Source organism: Palaemon carinicauda, chromosome 12, assembly GCF_036898095.1.
Source record: "Palaemon carinicauda isolate YSFRI2023 chromosome 12, ASM3689809v2, whole genome shotgun sequence".
NCBI lineage: Eukaryota > Metazoa > Arthropoda > Malacostraca > Decapoda > Palaemonidae > Palaemon > Palaemon carinicauda.
In genome coordinates, this window is record NC_090736.1 from 156,961,982 (window position 1) to 156,969,481 (window position 7,500).

Consider the following 7,500-nt stretch of genomic DNA (forward strand, 5'->3'; position numbering starts at 1 on the left):
TATATATATATATATATGTATGTATATATATGTATATATGTATATGTGTGTGCAGGGTTCATGGTCTGTATTTACTTGTATATAAGGAGAAGTGTAATGAAACTGAAAAGTATGTATGTCCGTTTGTTTGTGTCCGTGCATGTGCATGCATCTACGTAGGTGTTTAATTATATATGCAACAGAAAATATAATAGTAAATTACTCTGTGTTGTTTACCCCTTCTTCAAAACGTAGAAATATTTTACCTGGCAATAAAAATAAAACGTTACTTCATTTTACATTTTTCATTTTATAACTAAAATTTATATTTCATTCCCGGTTCTCTATCGGATCGACCTCCGAACACCTGTGACGGACAGGTCAATAAATTCGCCCATTCCAAAACAGTCAGAGATGTTCAAGCAGAACTCCGAGGATGGAGAAATATCGGAGCTGCGTTGCAAATATAGCCATTGCCTGTGTATGCTAGATAGTGTAATAACGTTTAAAACGCTTCCAGACGACTGAAATTACTGCCAGATGTTTGCTCAGACAGCATCTATAACGTCTAAAACACTTCAAGAAGACTGGAATTACTGCCAGATCTCTGCTCAGACAGCATCTATAACGTTTAAAATGATTAAAGTAGAATAAAATTACTGCCAAATCTTTGGTCAGACAGCAACTATAACGTTTAAAATGCTTCTGAAAGATTAAAATTACTACCAGATCTTTGCTCAGAGAGCGTCTATAACTTTTAAAACACTTCGAGAATACTAAATTTACTGCAAGATCTTTGCTCACAAAGCATCTATAACGTTTAAAACGCTTCTGAAAGATTAAAATTACTGCCAGATCTTCGCTCAGACAGCATCTATAACGTTTAAAACACTTCGAGAAGACTAAATTTACTGCCAGATATTTTCTCTGACAGCATCTATAACGTTTAAAACACTTTGAGAGGACTAAAATTACAGCCAGATGTTTGCTCAGACAGCATCTATAACGTTTAAAACACTTCCAGAAGACTAAAATTATTACCAGATCTTTGCTCAGACAGCATCTATAACGTTTAAAACGCTTCGATAAGACTAAAATTACTGTCATATCTTTGTTCAGAGAGCATCTATAACGTTTAAAATGCTTCGATAAGACTAAAATTACTGCCAGATCTTTGCTCATTCAGCATCTATGACGTTTATAACTCTTCGAAAAGACTAAAATTACTACCATATTTTTGCTCAGACAGCATCTATAACGTTTAAAACACTTCCAGGACACTAAAATTACTACCATGTCTGCTCAGACTGTATCTATAACTTTTAAAACACATCCAGAAGACTAAAATCACTGCAAGATCTTTGCTCAAACAGCATCTGTAACATTTAAAATACTTCAAGAAGACTAAAATTACTGCCAGATCTTAGCTCAGACAGCATCTATAACGTTTAAAACGCATCGAAAAGACTAAAATTACTGCCAGATCTTAGCTCAGACAGCATCTATAACGTTTAAAACGCATCGAAAAGACTAAAATTACTGCCAGATCTTAGCTCAGACAGCATCTATAACGTTTAAAACGCATCGAAAAGACTAAAATTACTGCCAGATCTTTGCTCAGACAAAAATTATAACAAAAACTACCTCTGAATCCAAATTGATTTACATCACTTGATTGATCCGTCTTGGTGGATCATTTGCTGCTGCTTCCCGTTTTCAAAATTGCATAGTGTACGTAACCCGTCAAAATTTCGATATACTTCGATAGATTTGCACACAGATTCAACTAAGCATTGTTTACGTCGACCAACTGTAAAATTAACAGGCCATCATGAGCAAAAAAAAAAAAAAAAAAAAAAAAAAATATTCGAAGAAATATCGAATCTGCGTTACAAAATATCTACTGACCTTGTATGCTAACTAGAATAACACTGCATTGGTCAACAGCTATTTAATGATTGATTGATTTGATATTTTCTGGCATCCTGACATCGAAGGTTATTGACGCCAATATCGCTTATCATAAATAAAGATTAAAAGAACATTCAATGAAACCATAAAAGCTAGGATGTCATTATAAAATTCAAATAGCTTTCAGAAGACCTGCTTCTGAAATCAATATAGAAATACTAATACCATAGTACCACACATCCTGTCCAAGAATCTTGGCAAGGATGAACCTGCCATCCTTACCTCGAGCCTCAAACTGATATCTGTTTCTTAAGATGCTAAAACTGGGGCATTTGGTCAAGGGCCTCGGTATCAAGGGTACCAAACAGTCATCGCAATATGGCTAGTGTTGGCCAGTCATCCAGAATACTCGTGTGTCAACCGAGTGTAATTAATGCAGAAACGACAAACCTTAGTCTCCCACTTTCAGGGCATCATGTTATACCCCCCAGGAGATATAACATTCGTTTATTTCTCACATCTTACTTTCATCTCAGCTATCCCAATGCTGTTGTCAATTATTATGAAATAAACTCTTAATTTTTGAGAGAAAAAAAAAAAAAAAAAAAAAAAAAAAAAAAAAAAAAAAAAAAAAAAAAAAAAAAAAAAAAAAAAAACAGAGGATGTGATATGGGATAGCGTCTTGGTAGCAATTCTGCTGCAGCATTCTTTTCCAGTAAATCTGCCTTCTCTTTTCTAGGCACATCTAAACTACTAATTTTTTTTATTAACGGTTAAAAATCCCCAAAATATCATGGAATAAATGTTGCCAGGAATTTACCGTTTTAAAAAACGGATATATTGACGTAAATGAATGATATTACGGTCACCATCCAGCTAAAGTTAATAACAAAGTAGGGTAAACTTATGGCCGCCTGTATTTTACTGAAATACGGCTGACAACAGTATATTTTTAGGGAGAATTTCCGATTAAAATTACGGTTTTTATAACAATGTACTTGTGTTAGAAGGAACACAGCAAAATCAACCGAGAACCATTAAGAGCAGACAGAAACTTCGAAGAAATATCGGATCTGCGTTACAAATATAACCATTAATTGTGTATATTTGCTACAGTAAAACTACATCGGCTAACTGCATATTCAACACACCATCATTAAGAACAGGGAATCTTCAAGTCTGATATCCCACGCAAAGTCTCCTAATAGCTATTGAACAAGAGACCCTTGTTTCCATTTATCAGAAGAGATTCTGACTGCAGTCAGTTAATCCTGCTTTCACTCTATCGACTCTGTTTCCGGACTTAGCTGATGGAATGGCAGGGCAAACTGCCTTGATTGGCAGGTGTATTAGATGTGGAGGTATGCATACGTACAGACTTACTCACTCATACAAGTATTTATCTAAAAGCATTTCTCAAATTCTTTATTTCTTACATGTCTTTCATTACACATAACTCTTAGAGATGGTCTGTTGATTTTGTCACTTTTATAAAACCAACAGAAACTCAAGTATAATTATTGAATAAAAAACATTTCTCAAGTTCTCATTTTTTTCTTTTTATAAATTTCAACAGAAAAAACAATAACATAAAACCGCTGGAGCTCGTTGCCATTTAGTTCTCCTGCTTGAGGGGACACTCGAGCACACTATTCTATCTTATTTCTCTTACTCTTGTTTTCTTAAAGATTTTATTGGTTATATAGGATATATTCATTTTACTGTTACTCTTCTTAAAAGATTCTATTTCCCTATTTTCCTTTCCTCACTGGGCTATTTTCCCTGTTGGAGCCTCTGGGCTTATAGCATTCTGCTTTTCCAACTAAGGTTGTAGCTTAGCAGGTAATAATAATAATAATAATAATAATAATAATAATAATAATAATAATAATAATAACAGCTAGATTGTTTAATTATTCAAAGCTTATCTATGCTCCTAACAATGGTTTGCTTGGTTTTGTAATAGTTCAATAGAGTTCTACTGTCTGTATTTGTAACACAGGTTTCGTTATTTCTCCATTCGGTGTTTCTGACAGCTTGAGAATCGATGAATAATTCTGTCAATCACAGGTGGACGGAGGTCAAAATTAAAGTAGACGGGAGAGGCGATGTAAATTCTGTATAGGAAAGTCGATTGGTCAAATAATTGAAATTCAATTTTTATAAAGTGATATCACAATTGGACATTCATATGAAAGATGAGATAAGTTACTTACACGTCTAATGTATATATATATATATATATATATATATATATATATATACACATGTATATATTTATATATATATATATATGTATACATATATATATATATATATATGTATATAGCTATATATATATATATATATATATATATATATATATATATATATATATATATATATATATATATATGTGTGTGTGTGCGTGTATATGTATATATAGAAAAACAGAAGGATATATTTTGGTACGTATATATATCTGCAAACAGGAATTTATATATCTGTCCTTCTATATATATATATATATATATATATATATATATATATATATATATATATATATATATATATAGATAGATAGATAGATAGATAAATTCACATATCAAAATAAATGTGTCTCCCCACAGTATCAATTCCTCTATCAATATAAAAAACTCAAAGTTAAATTCCTTGACCCATCAACCCCCATATACAGATTTCCCATTTCCTTCCCCATCTACTTCCGTTTCGACCTCTGTCAACCTGTATTGGACAGGGCAATACATATCCATCGATTCCCAAACGAACAGAATCTCCCTTACAAAATACAGGAATTCCCTGTATTCGCCAGCGAGAGTAACACTGTACCGGATTACTACAAAATCAACAGGCCATGATTAGCAGCGCGGAGTAGCTTCCAGTCTGATTGGATTTGCGCCCGGGGATGGTTGCCATGTTTTCTAAATGAGAAAAGGTCAACCTTCTAATCAACAGAAGCTTTAAAAGGACAACCCATTAGTATAAAAGGGCCTAATATATGGTATTTAAGGCCCGCCTTTATTATATTACTAAAGACCAACCAATTTAAAAAATAAGGCAAAATTTGAGGTTTTTTTTGTTCTGAAAAAGGCCAAACTGGCAACCCTGGCGCCCGGGCAGGGGTTCCTAATGGCCACTGGGCCAGAGGCCTTTGCGCGCATTTACCGGAAGAGCCTCTGACTGAAGTCCCTGCAATTCTGCAGGATCAACTTAGCTGATGGAAGGGCAGTGGCAAGGTGCCTTGATTGGCAGGAGATGCTGATTTTCTTGATGTATTCTAGTAAGGATGTGCAAATATTCTAGCTCGTGCAGAAATCTTCTTGCCATTTTCGCAAGGAGATGTACAGTATTTGCATTTATTATATAGACGAATATCTTTTATCTATTTCTGTCTTCATAATTTCTGGATAGCAATGGGTATGTTGTGTAATGATTTAGATCTCCAATACAGAAATGCATGCATGTTAATATATGTGTACTGTATGTATATTTGGATACAGAAATGGTTAATATCACGATCTCTCTCTCTCTCTCTCTCTCTCTCTCTCTCTCTCTCTCTCTCTCTCAGCCTTTATATATATACTGTATATATACATACATACATACATACATACATACATATATATATATATATATATATATATATATATATATATATATACTCCTTTATATATACATACACTATGCACAAAGAAATATATATATATATATATATATATATATATATATTTACACACATATATATATATATATATATATATATATATATATATATATATAAATATATACATACATATATATATATATATATATATATATATATATATATATATATATATTTGTATTACAAATATATATATATGTTTATTTTTCAGAAAAAAACTATTGGCTAGCTATTCAAACAGTTGTACTGTACAAAAACACATATCTTTAAATGATATTATATATATAACAGACCTTCAAATAAATCACATATCAAGATATCTACCTTAAAAGGAAAAACAGATGTTCAAAAAAATACCAATGTTTTCTAGTGCAAATACTCTTGTCAAGAATTATAAACGTTCATAAATATCTCATTCAAACGGTAATGTTATATTTGTTCCAGCAAGTACAATAAGACAATAAGAAAAAGCAGCATTTTTTTACTGCAGTATAGAGCGATTAAACTGCTTATAAATATATCCAGCAAGTAAAATAAGACAATAAGAAAAAGCAGCGTTTTCCTACAGCTGTATAGAACGATTAAACTGCTTATAAATATATCCAGCAAGTAAAATAAGACAATAAGAAAAAGCAGCATTTTTCTACTGCAGTATAGAGCGATTAAACTGCTTATAAATATATCCAGCAAGTAAAATAAGACAATAAGAAAAAGCAGCGTTTTCCTACAGCTGTATAGAGCGATTAAACTGCTTATAAATATATCCAGCAAGTAAAATAAGACAATAAGAAAAAGCAGCATTTTTCTACTGCATTATAGAGCGATTAAACTGCTTATAAATATATCCAGCAAGTAAAATAAGACAATAAGAAAAGGCAGCATTTTTCTACTGCAGTATAGAGCGATTAAACTGCTTATAAATATATCCAGCAAGTAAAATAAGACAATAAGAAAAAGCAGCATTTTTCTACTGCAGTATAGAGCGATTAAACTGCTTATAAATATATCCAGCAAGTAAAATAAGACAATAAGAAAAAGCAGCATTTTTCTACTGCAGTATAGAGCGATTAAACTACTTATAAATATATCCAGCAAGTAAAATAAGACAATAAGAAAAAGCAGCGTTTTCCTACTGCAGTATAGAGCGATTAAACTCCTTATAAATATATCCAGCAAGTAAAATAAGACAATAAGAAAAAGCAGCGTTTTCCTACTGCAGTATAGAGCGATTAAACTCCTTATAAATATATCCAGCAAGTAAAATGAGACAATAAGAAAAAGCAGCATTTTTCTACTGCAGTATAGAGCAATTAAACTGCTCATAAATATATCCAGCAAGTAAAATAAGACAATAAGAAAAAGCAGCATTTTTCTACTGCAGTATAGAGCGATTAAACTGCTTATAAATATATCCAGCAAGTAAAATAAGACAATAAGAAAAAGCAGCATTTTTCTACTGCAGTATAGAGCGATTAAACTGCTTATAAATATATCCAGCAAGTAAAATAAGACAATAAGAAAAAGCAGCATTTTTCTACTGCATTATAGAGCGATTAAACTGCTTATAAATATATCCAGCAAGTAAAATAAGACAATAAGTAAAAGCAGCCTTTTTCTACTGCAGTATAGAGCGATTAAACTGCTTATAAATATATCCAGCAAGTAAAATAAGACAATAAGAAAAAACAGCGTTTTTCTACTGCAGTATAAAGAGATTAAACTGCTTATAAATATATCCAGCAAGTAAAATAAGACAATAAGAAAAAACAGCGTTTTTTTACTGCAGTATAGAGCGATTAAACTGCTTATAAATATATCCAGCAAGTAAAATAAGACAATAAGAAAAAGCAGCGTTTTTCTACTGCAGTATAGAGCGATTAAACTGCTTATAAATATATCCAGCAAGTAAAATAAGACAATAAGAAAAAGCAGCATTTTTCTACTGC